Genomic DNA, 24610 nt, shown 5'->3' on the forward strand with positions numbered 1-24610 from the left:
CAAAAGCGACATACCACTACTATGCTGGATTCTTCTGGTCCCGCAGACTGTCCCTCATCATGAGAGGCGATGACACAAAGTCTCCTGGAAACCAGGAGGCTGGGATCCTTGGGGGCCATGTTGGAGGCTGCCAGCCACAATAGTAATGCCACCCAATATATCATGAGAGCAATTTTAAAATGTATGTAAATTATTCCTTTATATAATGCAATTTCAGATTAATTTTGCATTGTATATTCAGAACTACTGACAAGTCTAAATTTTTTAAGTATTAGAGATGACTTCCTCGGTGGCCCAGTGGTGGGGCTTCACCCTTCAGTGCAGGGGGCGCAGGTTCAATCCCTGGTAAAGATGCTAAGATCCCATATGCCTTGCAGCCCCAAACCCAAAACAAAATAGAAGCGATAGTATAACAAATTCAATAAAGACTTTTGAAATGGTCCACCTCAAAAAAAAATCTTAAAAAATAATAAAAGTATTATAGAAATATGTCCCGAAGTTAATGACTAAAACAGACCCAAAACATAACAGATGCTCACTACACTCCCCTACAGGGCTGTTGCTAACTTCTCTGGACTCAGACTAGATGTGTCTTAACACTTCTTTGTACACTTCTTAGACCAAGAAGAACATCTAAATCTTTCCACATCTTCAAAACTAGCAAAATAAGCTAGTCATCCGGCAGAGTCCCGAGAAAGAACACACAAGCTGGGACATGGTGATATGAATGCAGATGAATGCTGGGTCTGGGATCCAAGAGCCCCTCAAATGAGGAGGAGCAGTAAGAAGGGCCAGGGTAGCTGTGGGAGCCCCTGAATCCTAGGAGTCAGGAGAAGGACAAAAAAATGAACTTGCTGATACACAGCACCATGTTGTAGGGTTGAGCTTGTATGGCTGGTATTCTTGGGATTCTAGAAGTAGTGTATTTTCAACTAGTCTGGCTGTCAACAACTCTGGTAGCCTCGGCTACACAGTGATGCCCAAGGTTGAGATCATGTGACTCAATCAGCCAGGCTTTCCTTAGGCCCAGCCAAAAGAAAGACACATTAACTGAGCTTGAAAAATAAACAACACACAACCCCACTAAACTAATAGAACGTTAATGTTAACAATTCATGAATAACTAAGATTTGCACACCTTTTAAAGGTTGCACAACAGAGAAACTAGTTAATAAATTGTGAACACTTAGGCACAAGTAAGGAGAAGGAAATGGCAACCCAATCCAGCATTCTTGCCTAAAGAATCCTGCGGACAGAGGAGCCTGGTGGGATGCTGTCTCTAGGGTCACACAGAGTCGGACACGACTGAAGTGACTTAGCGGCAGCAGCAGGCACAAGTGAAATAGCTGTCTCGGCTTCCACAACTGCTATTAGCACTGCTTGACTTTTCTCTGAATCTTTAACATCTGGGCCTGGGACTCCTACTCAGTGGCTTCTCCGTAGCTTGCAGTTTGTACTTCTTTGTTAATTGCAGTAAGCTGGCACAGATTGCCCTTAGGAAAGAATTTCATTTGTGCCTGTACATTCAATGCCAATCCTAGAAAAACCCTTAGGTTTCTAAACCTTTGTTTTAAAGAAAATAGCTTTGTATTTTAAAGCTTTCTCTGCAGAATGCTTGCCAGTATTCACCAGAAGTAACCCTATCTTCACCTAGGGGTAGAGCAAAGTCTATGACAACCCCCAAGGCCAATGCTAAGGTGCTCCTCCACTGAAATTTCCATTCAGCTGCAATCCTTCCCAGCAAAGCCAGAAAGTAATGCACTCAATGTTAAAGAAACTCTTGCAGCCATCTGCATGGTCACCCTTACAAAATGAGAAGAAATCTGGGGAAGGAGCCCAGCCACAACAGTCTGTGCATTGCAGCAGGTCCTTGAACTCCAGGGGCCCTACAGCCAGGCCTGAGTCTTCTAATACAGGAGTTCGTTATCTTGGACCCTCCTGGCTGAAGCTGGCTTCTTGGATCCCTGGGACCAGGTACCTTCTTCTAGAGGTTGAGACAGTAAAAGACGAATATCCCATTGGCTCTTCCCTCTCTCTTGCTCCAGTATTTCCCATCCCATCCCAGCAACTGATGGTAAGAGTTAACTTTTATGGGATGCTTACTATGTGCCAGAAACCCCATCTAAGCAATTTTCAGGTATCTCTCATTTAAGAAATGACACTTTGGTTAAGAGAATGAATTCAAGTCAAAGTGCCTGAGTTCTGCTTTACCACTTCCTAGCTGTGTGACCCTGGATAAATGAGTTAATCTCTCAGAGCTTTAGTTTCTTCATCTGTAGAATGGGCTAATAATACCCATACTTCACAGGATCAGTGAGAGAATTAAGTGAGTTAATATAGAGAGAGTATGTAGAACAGTAGATTATAAGTATTGGATTGAAGATCATTTATGATGAATTCTGTTTTTTATGATTTGAAGTTTTTCTCTTCCTGACATTTCAAGGCAATAAAATTGACATTCTGCTTTTTATTCATCCTCATAAAATGTGAGCAATTTCCAAATAGAACCTTTACTTGAGAAACTCATGACCTAAATGGAATTAAACAACTAAAAACTCAATGCTAAACAGTGGAGGCCAGAACAGCATTGTAAAGCAATTATCCTCCAATAAAAATATATACTAAAAAGCTAAATACAGTTCTTACAGGTTATTTTGTTGAATAGTTCTAATCTTAGAATACCAAATAATTCTATAAAAATGGGAATTCTGACATATATTCTACATTTCTCCACTTTGTGTTTTAATTTATTTAATGTTATAAGTACTTGTAGCTTCTGAAGGCATATAGTTTTCTCTAAAGGAATTCAGCTAATATATCCCATTATTATAACACTGACATTCTTTCACTATTTGAAATTCCTTAGGAGTGTTTTTATATATAAAATTATAGTTCTCACAGTCATGTTAGTTTTTCCAGAATTTTACTCTTGCAAAAATATATGTTTACACTTCGTTTGACTGAGACATTTAAGTGAGTAAAATGCATAAAAACATTTTTTACTCCAAGTTACATCTAAACTAAAAATTACCTTTATTTGAATGTTTCAATATCTCGGTATTTCAACATTAATAGCAAATCTGAATAATATGATGTGTTCATTTTACAGATACTGTTATGCTGATATTTTATGATGGTAAATAAGTGATTACACAATCACTACTCACACTCAAGCTCACAGACATCAGAAATGATACTGATACAGACATACACATATCAGGGCTTCGGAGAATAAACCTGAACCAAAGGTGAATAGCATGTTTGGCTAAATACCAAAGTCAAGGCTTCAGTGCACTTCTTTTTTTTTTTTTTTCAGTGCATTTCTAATATATTAGAATAGTCTTCAGTCATGAAGGATGATAATTTATAATATAAAGATATGGGGAAATGCTCTGGATAACTTCAAAGTACATAAGACAATATATTTAATTATATACATAATATTAATACGATCCAAAGCATTTCCATCTGAACTCTTTAGATCCTGAAGAATAGAGACTCACCCTAGCAAGCACAGGTAAAAGAAGTTTCATGTAAGGGTTAACACTGGTCAATACAAAGAGTATCAGTGAAATCCAAACACTGAAACTTAACAAAGCTAAAGAAGAGGAAGAAAAAGCAGAAGGGTAGATGTGCCAAAATCCTCATCTAATATGGCAGGGTATCAGGAAATAGTGTCTAAAGTTGTCTGAACAAGGAAAGATGTAAGGATTATCTTTATGAAGATCCAACAAAGCAAACCAACAGAAGAACTAACAATAATTGCATTAAAATTAGAAGAGGAAGAGAACAGTATAATATTCCTTCTTAATAGGGAGTACTCAATAGATGTGTCCTAAAATAACCAATCACAAATTAGCGGGGCCAGTATATTATGTAGAAACAGAAAGGTAACTATCAAAAACACTAAAAACAGAGTCCCTGAAAGATGGTTGTCTCTGGCAAGTGGGAATGGGATGAGACAAGCCACTGTGGCCTCTTTTACAAGGCTTGCTGCATGATTTTTTTCAGGTCAAGGTTCAGGTATTACCAGGATAAAAAATTTTACATGGAATGGCTAATTGTATCGGAGACTTTCTTTCCCTCGGGCGTTTATGTCTGCACAGATGATAAAGATGTTGGCTTGTCATGACATCATCTCTCTTCACCCCAGAATACCTTGAGAGGAAGGAAAGTGGTCTGGGTGGGTGAGGTCCTGACAGAGATTTCTTCCACATCAGAAGGCAGCTCTGCTTCCACCTCTGTCCGGTCTCTCCCTTTCACTCGTTATGTTAATTCTGATTACCGGCAAAAGTGGGAAGCTTCCATTTTTATTTAAAAATCACATTGTGTCTCCAAAGACAGTACGGTGAAATTGTTTCTCATTTACATTTCGTTAACTCCCTCAGTCACATAATAATTCATTATTCTGTGAAAATGTGCATTAGTCTATAATATGAATGGCTTCAAAAAGCAGCATTCTTAAGAAATATAATGTCCTTCCTTACCACAGAAATCAAACTCTGATAAAATAACATTAACATACTGATAAGCAAATTTTGCACATCAAAAATTTTACATAGATTTAACACTATTTTCAGCTTTTGTTTAATGAATATTAATTTGGAAAGCTATGAAATAATAGGCAATTATAGCTCTACAAGAACACATATTGACATGGAGTTTAAAAGATGGTGAAAGGTGCCTTGTGCTTGCAGTGAGTTTATAATTTAAACACAAAGAAAAATTTTAAGGCTGCCAATCAAATATTCATGAGAAGAAAGAATTTACGGAGTATCTCACTTCCTCAGGGCACGTAGGCAAAGGAGACCCTAAAAATAACATAGGGCAGGTGTGGCAGACCGTGTTTAGGCAAAATCCAAACACACCCAAAAAGGGCTGAAGGAGAAAAAAGTTTCCTGAGCTTGAAAGCAAAGCCAACAGGATATAAGGGTCAGGTTTGGAAAAGATAGGGAGGACCGTCTGCAAAGGCCTTAGAAGTAGGGAAAAAATGGGCAAGCCCAAGAGATTGAAATAGTTCCCCACCCTTTCTTTTAGCGTCTTTTTCTTAACGTGAGCAGTCCTCCACTATCTTCAACCCTGACTCATGATAGAACCCACGTCACTCTTGCTGTCCATAAGAAAATCAATCAGGCTAATGGGTAGAGCGTTAACGGGTTATCCTTCTTAAGCAGGGTTTTAACATGCTTTAAAACTTTCTGGAATGCTACGACTAACCAGTCCCATTCTGTGAAATTCTGAGACTTTGATTCAGTCCCAGAAAACTGTATTTTTAACCAGCACTATAAGCAAGTCTGATGTGACCCATCCCCTGACCCACATTTGAAAATTACTGCATTGCACTGAAAGACAGAGGGGTTAGAGAAAACTTCACTTCTCTCTGCTGCAGGAAAATCCACCAGGGCAGGTCTTCTGCAGAATCTCTGTCCCGCATTATCTCTTCCCGTCCTCACCCATGACTTGCTTTGAAAAATTCTCAAGGATCTTTAACTGTCCTTTCATTTCCAATCACAGGCACTAATCCTTTGGCAAGCTGGCAGTTCCTTCACACCCATTCAGAGATATTTGTAGCCTCTGGAGATCTTAGACAGGTGCTAACCCAGTAATCCTTCATCTAAGAGATTTGACTCCATGCTAGTATTTTTAATTTCTCCAATTTGTTGCTTGTGGTTGACTGACTGGCAGTTGGATTCCATCCTGATTTCTTGTTGACCTGATACCATAAAGTCATTTCCTTCTGCTTATTCCCCAAGCCTTGTGTCACGCATCTGTGCCCATCCCACCCCAAAGAGAGAGGGTAAACCTATCAGCGGAACAGCTGATCCATGACCTTAGAACTAGAAAAGATGGGAAAATCTTTGTACAGATCGAGATTCTTGAAATTACTGCTGAAAAAAATCCTCAATCTGCCCTTTTTTCCCCAAAATCCATCCCAATTAAAGTTTACTACTTGTTCTCAGCAAGTAGTAAAGTTCTCAATGAGCACAAACACAGGTAGTGAAACTGCATGCCAGTCCTCAGTCGTCAGATGGTCACTCAGGTGGTCTAGCATATGCTCATGGTTAACAGATTGTGGCTTAAATGCAAACACAAATTTACTGAAAGCTACTTGAGAATGTCTTTAGACTTCCAGGGTTCTACAGACCAGTTTGAAAACACCAGTATAATAGACGTCTTATCTCTGCCACTTGGTGCCTATGGGACCGTGTTATTGGTACCTAATCTCTCTGAGCCTCACTTTCAACTCAAGCAGATTGCTCAATAATAGGCTGCAGTACAGAGGATGCCTGATGGCTCAGTGGATAAAGAATCTGCCTGCAATGCAGGACACGCAGTTCGATCCCTGGATTGGGAAGATCCCGTGGAGGAGGGAAATGGCAACCCACTGCAATATTCTTGCCTGGAGAAGCCCATGGACAGAGGAGCTGGCAGACTACAGTCCAAACGGTCATAAAGAGTTGGACATGATTGAACTACTAAGCACGAAAAGCACAGAGGATGAATTGCATAAGGGAGACAGTGAATCGGAAAGACGAGTTGGAAAATAATTGCAGTGGCTCAGTTGTGAGCAGAGAAGGGATGTGACTAGATTACTAGCAGTGGGAATGAACAAGGATAACTCCAGAAGACTAATAAAGAAAGAACTGACATTTGTGACTGACCTGCATGTTTTCCTCAACTATACTCCCAGGATATTAACAGGGGTGTATGAAAAGTGTGATTCCATCTTTGAAGAAACCTGGGGGATGGGGATTTCATAGGGGTTAGATAGTTTCATAGGGGTTAGTTAGAGCTAGCAAGTAAGATTTATGGAATAAGATTTATCAGGATTTCCTAGGTTATCTTATAGCCCAATTTCTTCAAAGTTGAAGAAATTATGCTACAGTGTGATTGACAAATATGGATGTGCTGTAACAGAAAAAAAGAAAGGCTGCTTGAGTAGACATCCCTGACAAACAAAAGAGCCTGTAACGATAAAAGTGGGATGGCAGCTATAGCAAAAAGAACCACAGTTTCCTCACCCTGGCAACTCCAAAGATGATTTCCTGTAGCACATACCTCAGGTGGAGTCCTGGCTAGACAGCCAGTTGTTACTATGGATTCCCAGAAATTACCAAGTTAAGCCATCAACGGCCTAATATAACCAAGTTGAAAGGTCAAACTAGGAACTTAAAATACCCAATATATGGGACATATAGGAAACCCAAACTCAGAAGCAAGTGCATCTCGTGGTTCTAATAGTCTGCTCTGAAAAAGGATTTAAACATCAAAGGTGTGAGTGAGGTAAATGGATTTAACAACAGAATATGATCAGATATACAAATGCTGTGGTTATAGGCAGTGACTCCTCACAGTGTCTGATAACAGGTGTTTTATAGTGTTTTCTGTTAATTAAATCTCAACACAGTTTTGTGGCAAGATTATTTGTCTTGTGTTTCAGACAGTCCCAAGCGCGTTGGGTAAGAAATGATATACCATGCTCAATATTCCAGGAAATGAATTACCTGGGGGAATTCAGTGAAGATTGTAGAATTATGCTGCTGCCTTTTAATATCCATCTGCTATTTTTTTCATTGGTTTTGCTGACTGTTTAAACTTGCTAGCTGACACAGGACATCAGGTATGAAACGTGTAAGGAATTTTGGTGGGATAAGACAAATACAACCAGCAGATAGGGGTTAGGCTACGACTGGGATTTGGGTCCAGGTGCAAGCCTGGGCCAGGACAGGACTGGGACAATGCACTGGAGCGAGTCTTACCCATTTCTCTAAGCTGAGGCCACACTGAAGCACCAGGAGGCTGGAGACAGCTCGAAGACTAAGGAAGCAAAAGAGATATTGCTAAGGATGATGTCAAGGGTCAGCCACGGGTCAAGGTAAGGAGGAAAGTAATGAAGGCAGATCTACACTGTCCAATAAAATTAGGAGTATATGCAGTCACAACACTGACAGACTAACAGAGATGCATGAAGCCAATAGTATTCTATTTAATGGCATAGCTAGAACAAAAGACAGCCTGAATACCAAATTATTTATTTTGGCTTCAGATTTGGGTAAACAAAAAGCAGATCAGTCACAATATAATTGGGCTTCCCAGGTGGCTCAGTGGTAAAGAATCCACCTGCCAATGCAGGGGATGTGGGTTCAATCCCTGAATCAGAAAAATTCCCTGGAGAAGGAAATAGCAACCCACTCCAGTATTCTTGCCTGGGAAATCCCATGGACAGAGGAGCCTGGTGGATTTCAGTCCATGGGGTCACAAGAATCAAACATGACTGATCGACTAAATAATACCACCACCACATATATAAACTGATTCTCTACATTCATAGATAGGTATTGATTTGACAGGAAGCTGAAGAATTCAATCATAATAGTTATGGTTATTGTTTTTAATGCCTGGTTTATGATACATGCGGCAGAAAAAGCTTTATGATGTCCAGACATCACACCTGAGAGGAAGGTGTTATTGCCAGTTAAAAAGATCATAATTTGCTCGTCTATAAGCCACAGAGAAAATAATTGAAGGAATCTTGGTCTTGTCACAAACATGTTTTCAATAACCCGGTATTCCTACATCCTTCTCTGACTTTGTAGTTGATCCAAATAATTTCTCAAGCATTTTAATGTTGTCTCATTATAAGGTGTGGTTTTGTAAGAATTAGGCTTGACCAAGATGATCTCTCGGTAATAGAATCTACTAATATTAACTAAGGAGATGAGGGAATTGACCTAAATACCCAAGTTAGGAAACAAAGACTTAACTTTGTATTGTCAGCACTCAGAGGATGTTGTGAGGCTCAGAGCCTATGATCACTCAGTGTCAAGTCAATAAAAGATCGGGGCTTATTGCAAGTTGAACTTAGTATTTTCTAAGGCAATGCTGTTCATGGAAATGTGTGAATCACTAATAGGGATTTCCCTGGTGGCTCAGATGGTAAAGCATCTGCCTACAATGTGGGAGACCCAGGTTCGATCCCTGGGTTGGAAAGCTCCTCTGGGGAAGGAAATGGCAACCCACTCCAGTACTCTTGCCTGGAAAATCCCATGGACAGAGAAGTGTGGCTACAGTCCATGGGGTTGCAGAGTCAGACATGACGGAGCGACTTCACTCACTTCACTAACATGCTAATATGAGCCACATACACAATTTTAAATTTTCTAGTGGCCACATTGGGCTTCCCTGATAACTCAGTTGGTAAAGAATCCACCTGCAATGCAGGAGACCTGGGTTCGATCCCTGGGTTGGGAAGATCCCCTGGAGAAGGGAAAGGCTACCCACTCCAGTATTCTGGCCTGGAGAACTCCATGGACTGTATAGTCCATGGGGTCTCAAAGAGTAGGACATGACTGAGCAACTTTCATTTTTTTTTCACTTTCAGTGGTCACATTAAAAAAGGTAAAAAGAAAGAGGTGAAATTAATTTGCATGATACATTTTAATATAATACAGCCAAAATGTTATAATTTTAACACATACTCAATATTTTAAAAATTATTAATTGTACATTTTACATTCTCTTTTGTTACACCAAGTTGTTGAAATTCAGTATGTATTTTACTCTGACAACATGTCTTAGTTCAGACTAGCCCTTATCTATTGAATTAAGGACTCAATAGCCCCATGTGATTAGTGGCTACCATAAGGCCAACAGAGTCCTAAGATCTCAAATGGGTAGGGAAGTTCAAATAGATAGGGAAAAAACACTTATTGAAAATATTGTACAACAAATCAAGCTTTCAAAAACATCAAACTGTTTTAACATATATCATATGACATAGATATTATAAGTATCTATGTCAATAGACATATTATATTTATCTGTAAGTAAAGTCTCTGCTTTATTGTTTAAAAAGAAAGGGTTTTTTGTTTGTTTCCAAATTAAGAAAAGGTATCCATTAGTTAATTTTTGTGGTAGAATGCTTCAATCCAAGAGGATTTGAAGACCGATGCTTTGGAATAACATGGGTCACACGCAGCTCCAAAAACAATGAAACGAGCACAAATTTGATGGGGACAGGGAGGGAGAGAAGGAAGGGGAAAGGAAAGAAAGGAGGAGAGGCGGGTGCTTTGACAATGACAAAGGACTTGGGGGAGGGGCTTCATCTCCACTGCATTTTGCCAAGAGCCAGTCCTGATATTAAAGACGTTTATGGCTCTATACAGCTTTATTGCACTGGTTTGCAATTATTTATCGCTCTGCTCTTTTTATTCACAAGAGACACATCTGAAAGTGTGTCTCAGCTACTTATTCTGATCACCTTGATGACTGATACAGATCACCATGGCCTGCCCCACACAAAAGAATGGGCAGTGACCTACAAATGTCCTTTCTGCCCCCAAATGCCTCCTCCAATTCCCACAGTGATACCTGAAATCCACAGAGAGCCTTCCTCTGGGTAAAGAGAGGATTTCCCAGATTTCAGGCATTTGATTGATTATGTTGGTCATTATTTCTGCCAAATCTGTATGTGCTGTGCTGTGTTTAGTCGCTCAGTTGTGTCCAACTCTTTATAACCCCATGGACTGTCGCCTGCCAGGCTCCTCTGTCCATGGGGATTCTCTAGGCAAGAATACTAGAGTGGGCTGTCATGCCCTCCTCCAGGGGATCTTCCCAACCCAGGGATTGAACCCAGGTCTCCTGCATTGCAAGCCAGTTCTTTACTGACTGAGCCACCAGGGAAGCCCAAGAACACTGGAGTGGGTAGCCTATCCCTTCTCCAAGGGATCTTCTCAACCCAGGAATCGAACTGGGGTCTCCTACATAGCAGGCAGATTCTTTACCAGCTGAGCTACCACGGAAGCCCACCAGATCTGTATAGCACCCGTTCTATTACTTATTTAATGTTTTCTTTAAACCAACTCCTTCTTTTCCACTGAAACAAACTTACAAAGAAAAGAAACTCTATCATTCAGTTCAGTAGCTCAGTCGTGTCCGACTCTTTGCAACCCCATGAATCACAGCATGCCAGGCCTCCCTGTCTATCACCAACTCCAGGAGTTTACTCAAACTCATGTCCATCGAGTCGGTGATGCCATCCAGCCATCTCATCCTCTGTCGTCCCCTTCTCCTTCTGCCCCCAATCCCTCCCAGCATCAGGGTCTTTTCCAATGAGTCAACTCTTCGCATGAGGTGGCCAAAGTACTGGAGTTTCAGCTTTAGCATCAGTCCCTCCAATGAACACCCAGGACTGATCTCCTTTAGAATGGACTGGTTGGATCTCCTTGCAGTCCAAGGAACTCAATAGTCTTCCCCAACACCACAGTTCAAAAGCATTAATTCTTCGGCACTCAGCTTTCTTCACAGTTCAACTCTCACATCCATACATGACCACTGGAAAAACCATAGCTTTGACTAGATGGATATTTGTTGGCAAAGTAATGTCTCTGCTTTTGAATATGCTATCTAGGTTGGTCATAACTTTCCTTCCAAGGACTAAGCGTCTTTTAATTTCATGGCTGTAATCATCATCTATATCATTACCAAAAAGTAAAACCTATACAATTTGCCATTAAAAAAAAAATACTCTAAAGATACAAACACCACCATTACACTTTACAGTGTTACATATGTAACACTCCAAATCATCACGCCTACCACCAGTGGTAAAAGACCACTTACTAGGAAATAAATGGGTTAAGAATTTCCAAATACTTTAAAAGGTGACTGAAAAAAAATATGAATATCATAGAGCAGAGGTAGCATTCATAAATAGCTAGGAAAGCCGCTTGAGGAGGGAATCTGGTTTATGTTAGCATTCTCCTCTTTACTGTGCCTAAGAATCACCTGGGAAGCTTATTTAAAATATAGGTTTCTAGGTCCCACAGCAGATTTCATAGATTTAGCAGAACTGGGTTGGGTGTGGATATATGCATTTTAATCAAATTCCTCAGGTGGTTTGGATGTAGTCGGTCTGCAAAGCACCCAAGAAATCCTGGGATGCTGCACTGCAACCCAGTAAGAGATGTGAAGCTAAGTCACAGACAACAGTGCCCTGGGGCAGCAGTGGGACCTTATATAGAGCCGATGCACAGGGGCTGGGGTAGGGGAGGGGGAGATCTGAAGGCAGCTCCATCAGTTCCGCTGTTTTGTGGAATGTCCCTTTCCAGATGACCAGAGCTTAATGCAACCATCTATTCACTTCAGTATAAACCCAGCAACAACATCACTTCAATGGTTATAAATAAATCATATACATCAGCCCTGGATGGAATCTCTCTGCGGGTGTCTCCTGTTTTCCTCTCTCTCAGAGAAGATAAAGGTCATGTGCTTATTTAGGGTATTAGGAATTTATATAAAGCTTCCACTTGATCATGACAGTCTACATGAAAGATGCGAAATTTCAGGTTGACGTAAAAAGGATGGGAAGAGAGTATGTGCTTGAACTTTTCCAGCAAAGTGAATGAATCAGAATGGATCCTATAGGAAAAAAAGTCATTCCCAACAAAGGCCTTCCAGGGCCAGAGATAGAAAAACCTCAGCAGGGGCCTGTCTGCAATTCGAGATACTTTCTGGTTTCCCCTTATCTCACATCAAATATGATGGTTGCTGTGTGGGAAGCTTCTCAGATGGTGCCCAGTGAGGCCTGCCCCCTGGTATCCATGCCCTTGTGTAATCCCCTCCCCTGCAGTGGGGTCAGAATCCAGTGACTTCCTTCTAATTTATAAAATAGGGCAAAAGTGATGGAATGTGCCTCTGAGATGATGATAATGGCGCCTGTGTGCTCAGTCGTGTCTGCCTCTTGCAACTCCATGGATTGTAGCCCATCAGGGTTCTCTGTCCATGGAATTTTCCAGACAAGAACAGTTGAACTGGTTGTCATTTGCTTCTCTAGGGAGGCTTCACGACCCAGGAATTGAACCTGTGTCTCCTGCATTGGCAGGCATGTTCTTTATCAACGGAGCCACCAGGGGAGCCACGTCTGAAATGAGGTTCCACAAAAGTGACTTCCATCTTGCTCATGCTCTCTCTGGCTCTTCCTGCTTGCTCATTCTGATGAAACAAACTACCATTTTGTGAGATGCCCTGCAGAGAGGTCCATGTGGCAAGAGACTGAGGGGTTATATCAGTTCCTACGGCTGCTGTAACAGATGAGCACAAACTTGGTGGCTTAAAACAACAGAAATGTATTCACTCCATTCTGGAGATTGGAAGACTGAAACGAGTTTCACTGACTGTAATCAAGGTGTCAGCAAAGCTGTGGCTTCCTCTGGGGGCTCTAGGGGAGAATCCTTTCCTTGGCACTTCCAGCCCTGGTGGCTACCAGCATCCTTGACTTGTGGCTGCATCACTCCTATCAACAGCTCTATGGTCACACTGCCCCCTCCTTTCCTGTGTCGAGTCACCCTGTGCCTCGCTTTCGTAAGGATACTGCTGATGGCTTTAAGGGACCACCTAGAGAGCCCAGGAAAATCTCCTCATCTCAAAAATCTTAATCTAGGATTTCTCTGGTGGTACAGAGGTAAAGAATCCACCTGCCAATGCAAGGGACGTGGGTGTGGTCCCTGGGCTGAGAAGATCCCACATGCCACAGGGCAGCTAAGCCATGTGCCACAACTACTGAGCCCCTGCACCTAGAGCCTGAGCTCTGCAATAATGACAGACCCACACACCGCAACGGAGAGTAGCCCCCGTGTGCCACAATTAGAGAAAGTCCTCACTCAGCTACCAAGACCCAGGGCAGTCAAAAATAAATAAATAAATTTTTTAAAGTCTTAATCTCATTCACAAAAACTTATCATATGGTAAATTTTATATTATGTACTTTACCACAATTTTTTTTTTTAATTTTAAGGTCAAAGTCAAAGTGTTAGGTGCTCAGTCGTGTCCGACTCTTGGCACCCCATGGACTGTGGCTTGCCAGGCTCCTCTGTTCATAGGATTCTTCAGGGAAGAATACTGCAGTGGGTTGCCATTCCCCTCTCCAGAGGATCTTCCCGACCCAGGGATCGAACCCAGGTCTCTCACATTGCTGACGGATTCTTTACCACCTGAGCCACCAGGGAAGCCCAATTTTTTTTTTTTAAATTTTAAGATAACATACACATATTTCAGACATTAAGACCTGATGTCTTCGGGAGCCACGATTCCACCCACTACAGGTGATTCCTAGCCAACAACTAGAGAAGCACTGAAGCCAGTTCAGCAGTCAGTGAGGAACTCAGTCCTGCCAAATGACCACTTGAGTGAGCTCAGAAGCAGATCCTAACCCAGCCCAGCCTGGAGATGACTACAGTCCAGATGAAGCCCTGAAAACAGTCTGCAGAGACTCGAGCCAGAGAACCCAACTAAACTGTGCCCAGATTCCTGAGTCACAGAAGCTATGAGATAATACAGGCTCCTGTAACCAAGTTTGGGGGTGCTGCTACACAGCACCAGGTAACTGACAGTTGCTTGGTCCAGGCTTGTAGAACGTCAGTTCATTACACTGTATTCACATCTATCACGTGAGAATGGAACCAAAACTGTTTTGCTGATGGAGGCCACCTAAGCCCACAGGCTGCAGTGAGGAAAAGCCCACTTTCTGCAGGACTTTAAACAAAGTCTCTGCAACTTTGTTTCCACTTGTGTTAGATGGAGTTAATGATACTCTCCCAATAGTATTGTTGATAATACTTCATGACATATGTAAAGCAACCTCTTCAGGATCTGGCATATACTAAGTGCTCAATAAATAGTAGTCTATGTGCTATTTTTCCATGCCTTAAGAAAACATGTGGTCTTCCCAGGTGGCTCAGTGGTAACGAATCTGCCTACCAATGCAGGAGACACAAGTTCAATCCCTGGGTTGGGAAGATCCCCTGGAAGAGGAAATGACAACCAACTCCTGGGAAATCTCATGGACAGAGAAGCCTGGTGGGCTACAGTCCATGGGATTGCAAAGAGTCGGACATGACGGAGTGACTAAGCATGCATGCATGCGAGAAACCATGTATTTTAAAACAAAATAGAATTAAGTATATTTTAGCATCTCAGATATTTTAAATGAAAATATTGTTTCTCCAAGGCCAATGACTTGGTGGTCCGTTAAAAAAAAAAAATCTAATATTTCCTATAATGGATTCTCTCATCTCCATAGGCCAAACCAGCTGTACTCTGGGCACCTTTTTGACAGTTGATCCTGTTTGAAACATTAAAAACAGTTAATATAAAATATGGACTCAGGAGAGGAAGGAATCGATAAAGAAATCAAGACCAAATTGTTTCAGCTGGAGTCAGTGAACCATTTCTTGACACAGAGAGATGATGCAATCACTTACCAGGAGAAAACTAACAAAGGACCTTGAAACCAAGTATGAGTCTGGGAAACTGCTCAGCGATGGATGGCAGGTCGATTCAGGCAGCAGGGACAGAATGAAGAGGTGGTAACATCCCTTGGAAGGCGGGGGAGATCATTTCAGAAGCAGTCTGTGGGGAAAAAGGTTGAAGGTTAATGATAGGGGACTCTGAAAGATGTGGAAGCCAGAGAGTTATGGTGACATCCTCTCTCTTTTGCAAAAGGTTTGATCTAGAGTCTCATCCCTGAACTTGATCAGCACTTAACCTCTGCTCTCTCTTCATCCCTGAAATAAGGAATCATCTGGATCATCTCCCGGGTCTCTTTTAGCTGACATTCACAGCCACTGCCCATGTGAAAATGGATTATTCCCTCACACATATGCTCAGCTTACCGATGAACGGTGAAATTCGCTGGGGACAGTCAGCTGCTACTCAGCTTCACTTTCTGCTCTTTTTCTAGTGTAAGTTATTATTCATTTAGGAGGAGAATCGGCACTTAATATGTGAGAGAAAAAGCACCCGAGAGATGGCTTTCCAAGGGCCTCTGCACAGCCTGGGAAAACAATTTATCTTCCCCCTAATGCTGACAGTAAGAGTCACTGGGGCTTCCCTTGCAGGCTCAGGTGGTAAAGACTCTGCCTGCAAGGCAGGAGACCCGGGTTCAATCCCTGGGTTGGGAAGAGCCCCTGGAGAAGGGAATGGCTACCCACTGCAGTATTCTTGCCTGGAGAATTCCCACGGACAGAGGAGCCTGGCAGGCTACAGTCCATGAGGTAGCAAAGAGTCAGAGATGACTGAGCAACTAACATTTTCACTTTTCACTTTCAACACTGACAGTAAGAACCACTGCGGCAGCTGACCTTGAGTACTGAGAAGGAAGACTGAGGTGGTTTGGGTGGAGGTGGTTACGGCACCAACAGTCATGTCCATACACACACGTTTTCTGGAGTTCAGGGGCATTTGTTTTCTTTTTAAAGGAAAAAGAAAAAAGTGAGTCATATTGTTTATTCCTTTTCCAAAATATTTTATATTTACTAGCTTTTTATTTGTGTCAGAGATTAATATGCATGGGAAAAGGAGGTGCTGAGAGTGTTTCCTTGTTATCTCCATGTTTCCAGGCCTCCCCTTCTTTCATAAGCATAGAGGCTGTCTCAGCAGCCCTGGTTTATATATACAGACACTGACGCTTCCATTCCTGTCACCCTTGACCTCTGCCTCCTTGCACCTCCCTCCCAGTCACCCAGCCAGCGGGCAGCCAAGCGCAGGCCGCTCCCCAGAAGGCTTTGCAGTTACCTGGCAGCAGTGACAATCTGCGAACAGGAAACAGAAAAGCAGCAGACACCAGAAAGAGCAGCTTCATCCAGAATCTCAAAGAGGGAACAAGAAGGGAGGCAAATGGCTCTTTTTATCAATGGTTTTTTATCCCCGCCTGTGCTGTTCTCCTGAATCCCCAACTCCCAATTTCTATCATCACCTGGTAAAAATAGCCTCCAATTGGAGAGTTTCCTAAGAGCCATAGAGACTCACATGGAAGAGTGTACTTGGGTAGACTCACTAATCACTCCCTCCCTTAACCCCAGTGTGGAATGCTCAGGAGTTAATCAACCTAGTTTCCATCTGGGCACCTGCTGTGCTTCAATCCAAGGATGTATTTTGACCATCTAATTATCTTTCCAAGATAACATCCGAAATTCTGTGTACTGAGAAGCACTGACAAGCAATTATCTCACATCTTGCCTCCTTAACCATAATTCTACAGTGAGTGGTCTTGGGTGGGGGTGGGGGTTGGGGGGTGGATAAGCATAGTAGCTAACAATAGCTAACATTTACTGAAAGCTTACTCTGTGCCAGCCGCTGCTCTGAACACTTAAAACTTTCGAAACAGTCCTATGAGATCAATAATATCATTATCTCCATTTTACCAATGGAAAAACTAGGGATCAGAATGACTAACTGTCAAACGTCATACATCCATTAAGAGCAAGGCCAGGATTTAAATTTGCTTCAGTGTTTGAACTCATGTTCTGAATCACCTCGTTAGGTAAATGAAAGCTGGAGACTGTAGGATTTGCTAAGAGGGAGCTTGCCTGAATGCTAAGACAGAGGTGAAAAGTAGAAACTGTAAGAGTCAGTGGATAAAAATTAATTATGCTACAGTCATCTAATAGAATATGCTAATCAAAACTTACTCCTCCATTAAAGTGGGATTGTGTAATTATAGGAGAGGCTGATCAACCCTCTCAGCAGAGTTCTGGGAACTACGTAAACTCCCACAAGTCGCAGAGCATATAAATGTCAACCTACAGGGACAGTGACCCCTGAGGACTCTGTCATCCTCATCTTCTGCGATTTGATGGGCAAAGCAACATGGGCCGTGTGAGTCAGCACAAACAGAACGGGTTGTGGAATGAGATGACCAAGTTGCAGGTTGCTTGTCCACACGCTTTGTGACCTCAAAGAAGCCCATTCCATAAACATTCACAGGGCTTACATGTTGCACAGCAAGTGCTGATGTAAGGACTGAGGAAGTAGGAAATCCCAGCCACGCATCATGTGCTGAAGTGGGGTCACAGGCTCAAGGAGCAGGGAGAATTGTGAACAGTTTCCAACGTTTTCCATATCTCTAGACCGAGATGACTAATTGCAACTTCTCCTGTTGTTGTGAGCATCAGACTAGATAATGGCGGTGAGAAGGACTTACGGACTGCAAAAAAGGCATGCAAAGTTAGTACTGATTATCAATGCGAAGATTGAGCTCTTAAAATAATTCACAGATATTACTATCATGGCTATTACCCTGCATGACTTGACCCCTGCCATCCTCTCCAACTTTATTTCATATATGCTCCCAGTTTCTCTTCTTCTTTGCACAGGCCAGAACTATCCCTGCCTTAGGGTCTGCACTGTCTGAGATGTCCTTACTCCAGTCATCTGGATGGCTCATTCTGGAAGGACCTACAGAGATCCTTCCTACTCATCCTATCTAAAACATAGAGAACATGTGGGACATCCCTAGCGACCCAGTGGTTAAGACTCTGTGCTTTCAATGCAAGGGGCATGGGTTCAATCCCTGGTCAGGGAACTAGGGTCACATTTGTCTCACAGCATGGCCAAAAAGTAACAATTAAAAAAGTAATCATAATAAAGGGCTTCCCTGGTGGCTCATTGGTAAAGAATCCACCTGCCAATGCAGAAGACACGTGTTCAAGCCCTGGTCCAGGAAGATCCCACATGCCACAGAGCAACTAAGCCCATGAGCCACAGCTACTAAATATGTGCTCCAGAGCCTGTGAGCCACAACTACGGAGCCCACCTGCTGCAGCTGCTGAAGCCTGCATGCCCTAGAGCCTGTGCGCCCAGCAAGAGAAGCCACTGCAGTGAGACGTCCGCGCACCACAACTAGAGTGCGTAGTCGGCTCACCACAACTAGAGAAGAGCCTGCACATCAGAGAAGACCCAGCACAGCCAAAAATAAATAAATAAAAATAAAATCATAAAAAAAAGAGACAGGTAAACTGGAGTCTGTCCCTGGAAAGTCCCACAGGATCCTGCTTGGTTTCACTACCATGATCATTTTAAAAAATAAAATAGAGATGTGTGCACACACACACATACACACACACATATATACAATGCACACATATACACATGCATACACATATGTACACGATAACACATGCACACAGATGTGGGCACACACACATTCACTTTTGCGTGCACACACATCACTCTGCTTCCTCATCCTTTATTTTCCTTCTGCATACTATCTCATCCTAAAATTGTGTTTTTACATGTTTGCCCACACACCTGTTACCTGACTCTCCCACTGGAATGTAAGGTCTATGAGGACAGGGACTTAGTCTCCTTAATATTCTATTTCTAGTGCCCAGAGCAGTGTTTGACTCATAACACAGTTCCATAATTACTGAGACAGAACTCACATACCACACAATTTACTTCTGGTGCTCAATGGTTTTTAGTATACTCACAAAGTTGTGTAACCATCACCACAACAGGTTTTAGAACATTTTCATCCCCTCAAAAAGAAACCCCATACCCATCAGCAGTCACTCTCTGTTCCCCTCCAAAGTTCCCACCCCACTAATCTCCCCCACCCTACTAATCTACTTTATTTCTGTGAATTTGCCTATTCTGGACATTTCATGTAAATAGAATCATACTATACATGATCTTTTGAACATTAAAGTTTAATCAATGAATGGGAAAAAATGTTGAATCCAATTTTGGCCACTCCTTCTAGATATCTGTAGCTCCCCAGATAGTTTCCTTCCCTGAGTTTTGAGCAACCTATTATTCAACCTAAGAAACCAAGAATCCTTCTGGCAAAAATATAGCAAAAAGTCTCATTTATTCATAGTGCACTTTTGTTTGTTTTTTAATTGTGACATTTTGACAGGCGTTGAACAGAAGCCTCCCTTAGCACTATCAACAGAAAAAAAGGAAAGGCTGACAGCAAGTAAATACTTGAAATGAAAGTCTGAGGGGCCTCTTTATTTACTTAAGAGACCAACTGTTTTCATACACTCTGAATTACAAACGATTTAATTCTAATCTAAGCAGAGGCCAGCGAGTCTGGTACTCTGATATGTTGATTACAAATCATTCCCTATTCATTAAAGCAGGACCTTGATCAAGCAACTTCAGCACACATAATTCCCCACAACCATGGACTTGAAAGTCGTAAAATGGCCTTTTATTATTTACAAGCACTTCATAATCAACTTCACCAACCAAACTGGCTTTCCCATTCAATTATTTCAAATTAGTGAGGTTTTAGTGCATAAATACTCTTTTCCAACATACACTGTCAAATGATTTCTCATATTTGATTCCAGTAAGAGTAACTGATGTTAGTATCTCAAACTATGAACCGGGATTTCCAGGTAGCTTGGTGGTAAAGAATCTGCTTGCCAGTGCAAGAGACACAGGAGTCGTGTGTTTGATCCCTGGGTCGGCAAGATCCCCTGGAATAGGAAACAGCAACCCACTCCAGTACTCTTCTGGAGAAGGAAATAGCAATCCACTCCAGTATTCGTACCTGGAGAATTTTATGGTGATTGGGTATAACTTCTCACCCAGTGCTGGAATCCAAACCATAGCTTCCCTGGCTTGACTGCATCCCAGTGACAGGGGGCACACCTCTACTGCAGGTATCTCCCTCCAGCATTCCAAACAACATTAATGCCCTAGAGTTGTTCCTTAGAGTAAACTCTCCACGTATCCTAACTTAAAGATTTAGTGCAAGTTCTTGGAGTCCAAGAAGAGGGGAAGCCTACTTCTTCCTGGCCAGGGCAAGTGAGTCCCCTGAATATCTGAAGACAGATTGCCTCCTTCAGAATTCTTCCCTGAGCTTAAAAAAAAAGAAAGAAAGAAAACCCAGGCCATCTCACAACTTGGTTTCTCTCTGCTGCCACCTCCCACCACCACCACCTTTCTGATCACCCACCACTGAAGCAGTTCATTTCTGTCCCTCACTGTGCATGCTCAGTCCCTTAGTCATGTCTGACTCTTTGCGGCCCCGTGGAATGTACCCTGCCAGGCTCCTCTGTCCCTGAAATTTTCCAGGCAAGAAAACGGGAATGAGCTGCCATTCCCTTCTCCGGGGCATCTTCCCAACCAAGGGATCAAGCTTGCGTCTCTTAGGTCTCCTGCACTGACAAGTGGATTCTTTACCACTAGCGCCACCTGGGAAGCCCATCCTTCACTGCAAATATGCAATATAGGCACTTCACTGTGAACCTTTCCAGTTAAAAGGGGGTCACATGTGCCTCATATTAATTGCTAAAATACCCTCTTAAATGCAAACACAATCTATATGAATTGCTGAGATCATACAGATAAAACGATCCATATTGAGGGATGTCTATGGGCTTTTCATATTCATGTGTGGGTCAAGGGCTGCTTTGAGCTAAAATGAGCAGATCCCATTGAAACAAAGAACAATATCCACTCAGGAGCTCTGACCTGCAAGTCCTATCTTTAGACACATGTAATTTCAGCCGAAGTTATCATGAATCAAACCAGGAAAGCCAGAGCTATTTCAGCAGCTGTGAAAACAAAAGCCATAATATCAAGCTACTTGTATCCATTTAATTTGGAGCTTTCCTGTGGAGGAAAAAGTAAATTTCAGCATGCTTCCCATTTAAGGATGCCGCACAGAGAATGTTTTGTGTCTTCACAAGTCCTTCCAGAGGGTAATCGGTGCCAAAATATAAGGGGAAGAAGTGACAGCCTATTTTTGTCAGGGCTGCTTAGACATTACTGGAATGAGAATACTGCAGTTCAAGGTCTGATCTGTTTCCATCCTCTCCATTCAAACCCAATAACAAGTTCACCCAGAAATAACCAGTTTGAGGGACTTGAGTCCCACCAACTGTGGCCATTTCCAGCCAGGGAGACAACTCTGGTACAAGATTAGAACCAACCAGAAGCATCAAGCAGTTTCTTTCCAAGAGGCAGCAGCATACAGAAAAGAAAGAAGGCATTGAAAGTTAGTCCAAGCAGCATTAAATCACAGCTCTACCGTTTCTGATGAGTAACTGAGGAAATGACCTAACCACCCTTAGTCTTTAGTTTTTCCATTCTTAGTTTTTCCACTAGTCATGTATGGATATGAGAGTTGAACCACAAAGAAAGCTGAGTGCCAAAGAATTGATACTTTTGAACTGTGGTGTTGGAGAAGACTCTTGAGAGTCCCTTGGACTGCAAGGAGATCAAACCAGACAATCCTAAAGGAAATCAACCCTGAATATTCATTGGAAGGACTGATGCTGAAGCTGAAGCTCCAATACTTTGGCCACCTGATGCAAAGAACTGACTCACTGGAAAAGACCCTGATGCTGGGAAAGATTGAAGGCAGGAGGAGAAGGGGACGACAGAGGATGAGATAGATGGTTGGATGGCATCACCAACTCAATGGACATGAGTTTGAACAGGCTCCAGGAGTTGGTGATGAACAGAGAAGCCTGGTGTGCTGCAGTCCATGGGGTCGCAAACAGTCAGATTGAGCAACTGAACTGAACTGAACCAAACTGAATCCTTAGTCTGTTTCTTCCTCTAAAAATAGGGTTCTCGATACTTACCTCAAAAGGTTGCTGTGAGTAGCCATGTATGAAAGTGCGCATGAAGTGTGCCGTGAAGTGTGTCTATGAAGACGAGGCCAGGCACACCGTGCTGTTTAGTCACAGAGTCGTGTCCAACTCTTTGTGGCACCAGGGACTGCAGCACACCAGGCCTCCCGTCCCTCACCATCTCCCGAAGCTCACCCAAGTTCATGTCCATTGCATCAGTGATGCCGTCCAGCCAGCTCATCCTCTGACGCCCTCTTCTTCTTCTGCCCTCAATCTTTCCCAGCATCAGGGGCTTTTCCAATGAGTTGGCTGTACACAGTACACAGTAGGTTCTCATTAATAGCGACTAACAAACAAATTACAAATCAGCAAGTTGTTTAAAGACAGAATTACAACAGAGTACATGGAGTATGTTTAAGGGCTCTTTTTCTTGGGCTATGAGAACTTAATGAATTACCCCCTTTCCACTCTGTCTAAAGAACTGGGACCAGTCAACTAGAATGGCCTGCCCTCTTTCCTAGACAACAATGAAGACATAGTAACACTTTCCAAATTTTCTATTTTCAAGCTCTGTGCAGACCAACACCCTTCTCTGGCACTTGTCATGATAACCCTACCCTCTTAACATCAACAATAGTTTCAGATCCCTGACTTTACAGAGGATTTCTTTCTTTATAATCAATGGGAAGATGCTTAGGTCCACTGGTAAACCATTCTTTATATATTAGGCTGAATTCCTTCTGCAGGTTTTCTAGATAAAATTTTTATTTCAGTCACTATAATTAATTTTTAATTAATTTTTCCTTGGAGTATCCTGTTCTTTGCTTTTTCTTTTATTGGAGTATTCTGTTCTTTCACCAAACTCATCTGTTTGGGAATTCCTCAGTGGACTGATGGTCCCCTGAAATCCACCATCAGTAGATAAATATAGGCTCTCAGTTTTATCAGTCAACACAAAGGCCTTGGGTGTCTTTATGCTAATACAATAGGCCACATATTCCAGGCTTTTCAGTAAGTTTATCCTCTCTAATCCCTCCCCAGCAGTTCCAGGTCATTATCCCCGTAGATAAGAAAACTAAGACCCAGAGAGTCCCAACCCACCTAATGTCACAGGTCAAGCTAATATCCAGTTAATATAAAGACTAGAGTTCCAAATAGCACTCCCTCCGCTCCATCCCACCTCCTGGCAGAGTTTGGGCTGAGCCACCTGAGGACATTCTTGAGGGATTACCTTGTCTCCTTGGTGACCAAAGGAGTGAGCACATCAGTAAGATGTGCTCAGAGATGGCCAATAATTCAAGGCCCTGACTTGGAATGTCTGCAGGTGGTTCCTCTCAGGAACTGTCTTTCCTGGCAAGGGTAGGCTGCTATCTCAGGGGACGCTTGGTCAGACGGGACAGTGGCAGCTTGGTCACCTTCATGAGAATTTCCTCCTATTGTGCACCTACAGGAGGGAACTATGCAGCGGAGTGACTAAAGAAAGATGCTAAAGTTGGAACTGGGGACAATCCAAGTTGGCAGCCGCTGAATCATGAGGAGATTCTATGCTGCCACTTGTTCCTCCACCAAGCAAAGTGACTCAGTTGTTTAAATCTTGCTGCAAGACACCTGGAAGCTGTTTGTCTTTTTCCGAAGAACTCATACACGGGGTAAAAATGTAATGATGTTCATTTACCATCATTCTATTACCCTGAAGACCAGATTGCTGCTAATTCAATGCGGTGCTGATTCAGTCATCATATCACTGAGACAACATTCTTTTGCAATAGCTATTTATGTCCCAGCACCATTTGAAACACCCTTCTGATCTTTTTTTTTTTAATGTTTGTGTCCCAGAGAGGCAGCCTGATCTGAAGAGAATCGCATTGGTTGTGGGTCTGAGGACAGTGTGTCTGAAGGTCAGCCCACCACCCTGGGGTCATGCCATCCAGCTTGAGCGATACCTGTCTTTCATCTTCAGACTTGTTTCATGACAAACGCAGTTCACCTGGGCTCTGGAACAGTGCCTGCTCACTACTGGCAGGAAGAAGGTGGAGAGATGGGTCGGTAGCTGAACATTTGATAATGCTTGCTCTGGAACGGCCAATGGCCTGGCATAAGAATGCAGTCATTCTGCGGGGCCTCTCTGTGCACCAGCTTCCCTAACCAAGAACAAGGATAATTACCACAATGAAAGGAGGCAAATAAATGATGGAATAAGGATAATTAATTACACAGTAGTGGGTAATTGGACACCCACC

General features: G+C 42.5%; 1 protein-coding gene across 1 annotated transcript in view; it reads right to left on the minus strand.

The window, feature by feature from the left end:
- The window catches only part of RGS8 (regulator of G protein signaling 8), a 96827-nt gene extending 80108 nt beyond the window's left edge, over nucleotides 1-16719 (minus strand). The window contains exons 1-2 of the mRNA XM_059875820.1: nucleotides 16573-16719; nucleotides 15261-15408 (exon numbers count right to left, since the gene is read on the minus strand). The gene's annotated coding sequence lies outside the window, so the exon portion shown is untranslated. The remainder of the gene's footprint in view (nucleotides 1-15260; nucleotides 15409-16572) is intronic.
- Between the last annotated feature and the right edge of the window lie 7891 nt (nucleotides 16720-24610).

Source organism: Bos taurus, chromosome 16 (genome assembly GCF_002263795.3).
Source record: "Bos taurus isolate L1 Dominette 01449 registration number 42190680 breed Hereford chromosome 16, ARS-UCD2.0, whole genome shotgun sequence".
In the NCBI taxonomy this organism is placed as follows: Eukaryota; Metazoa; Chordata; class Mammalia; order Artiodactyla; family Bovidae; genus Bos; species Bos taurus.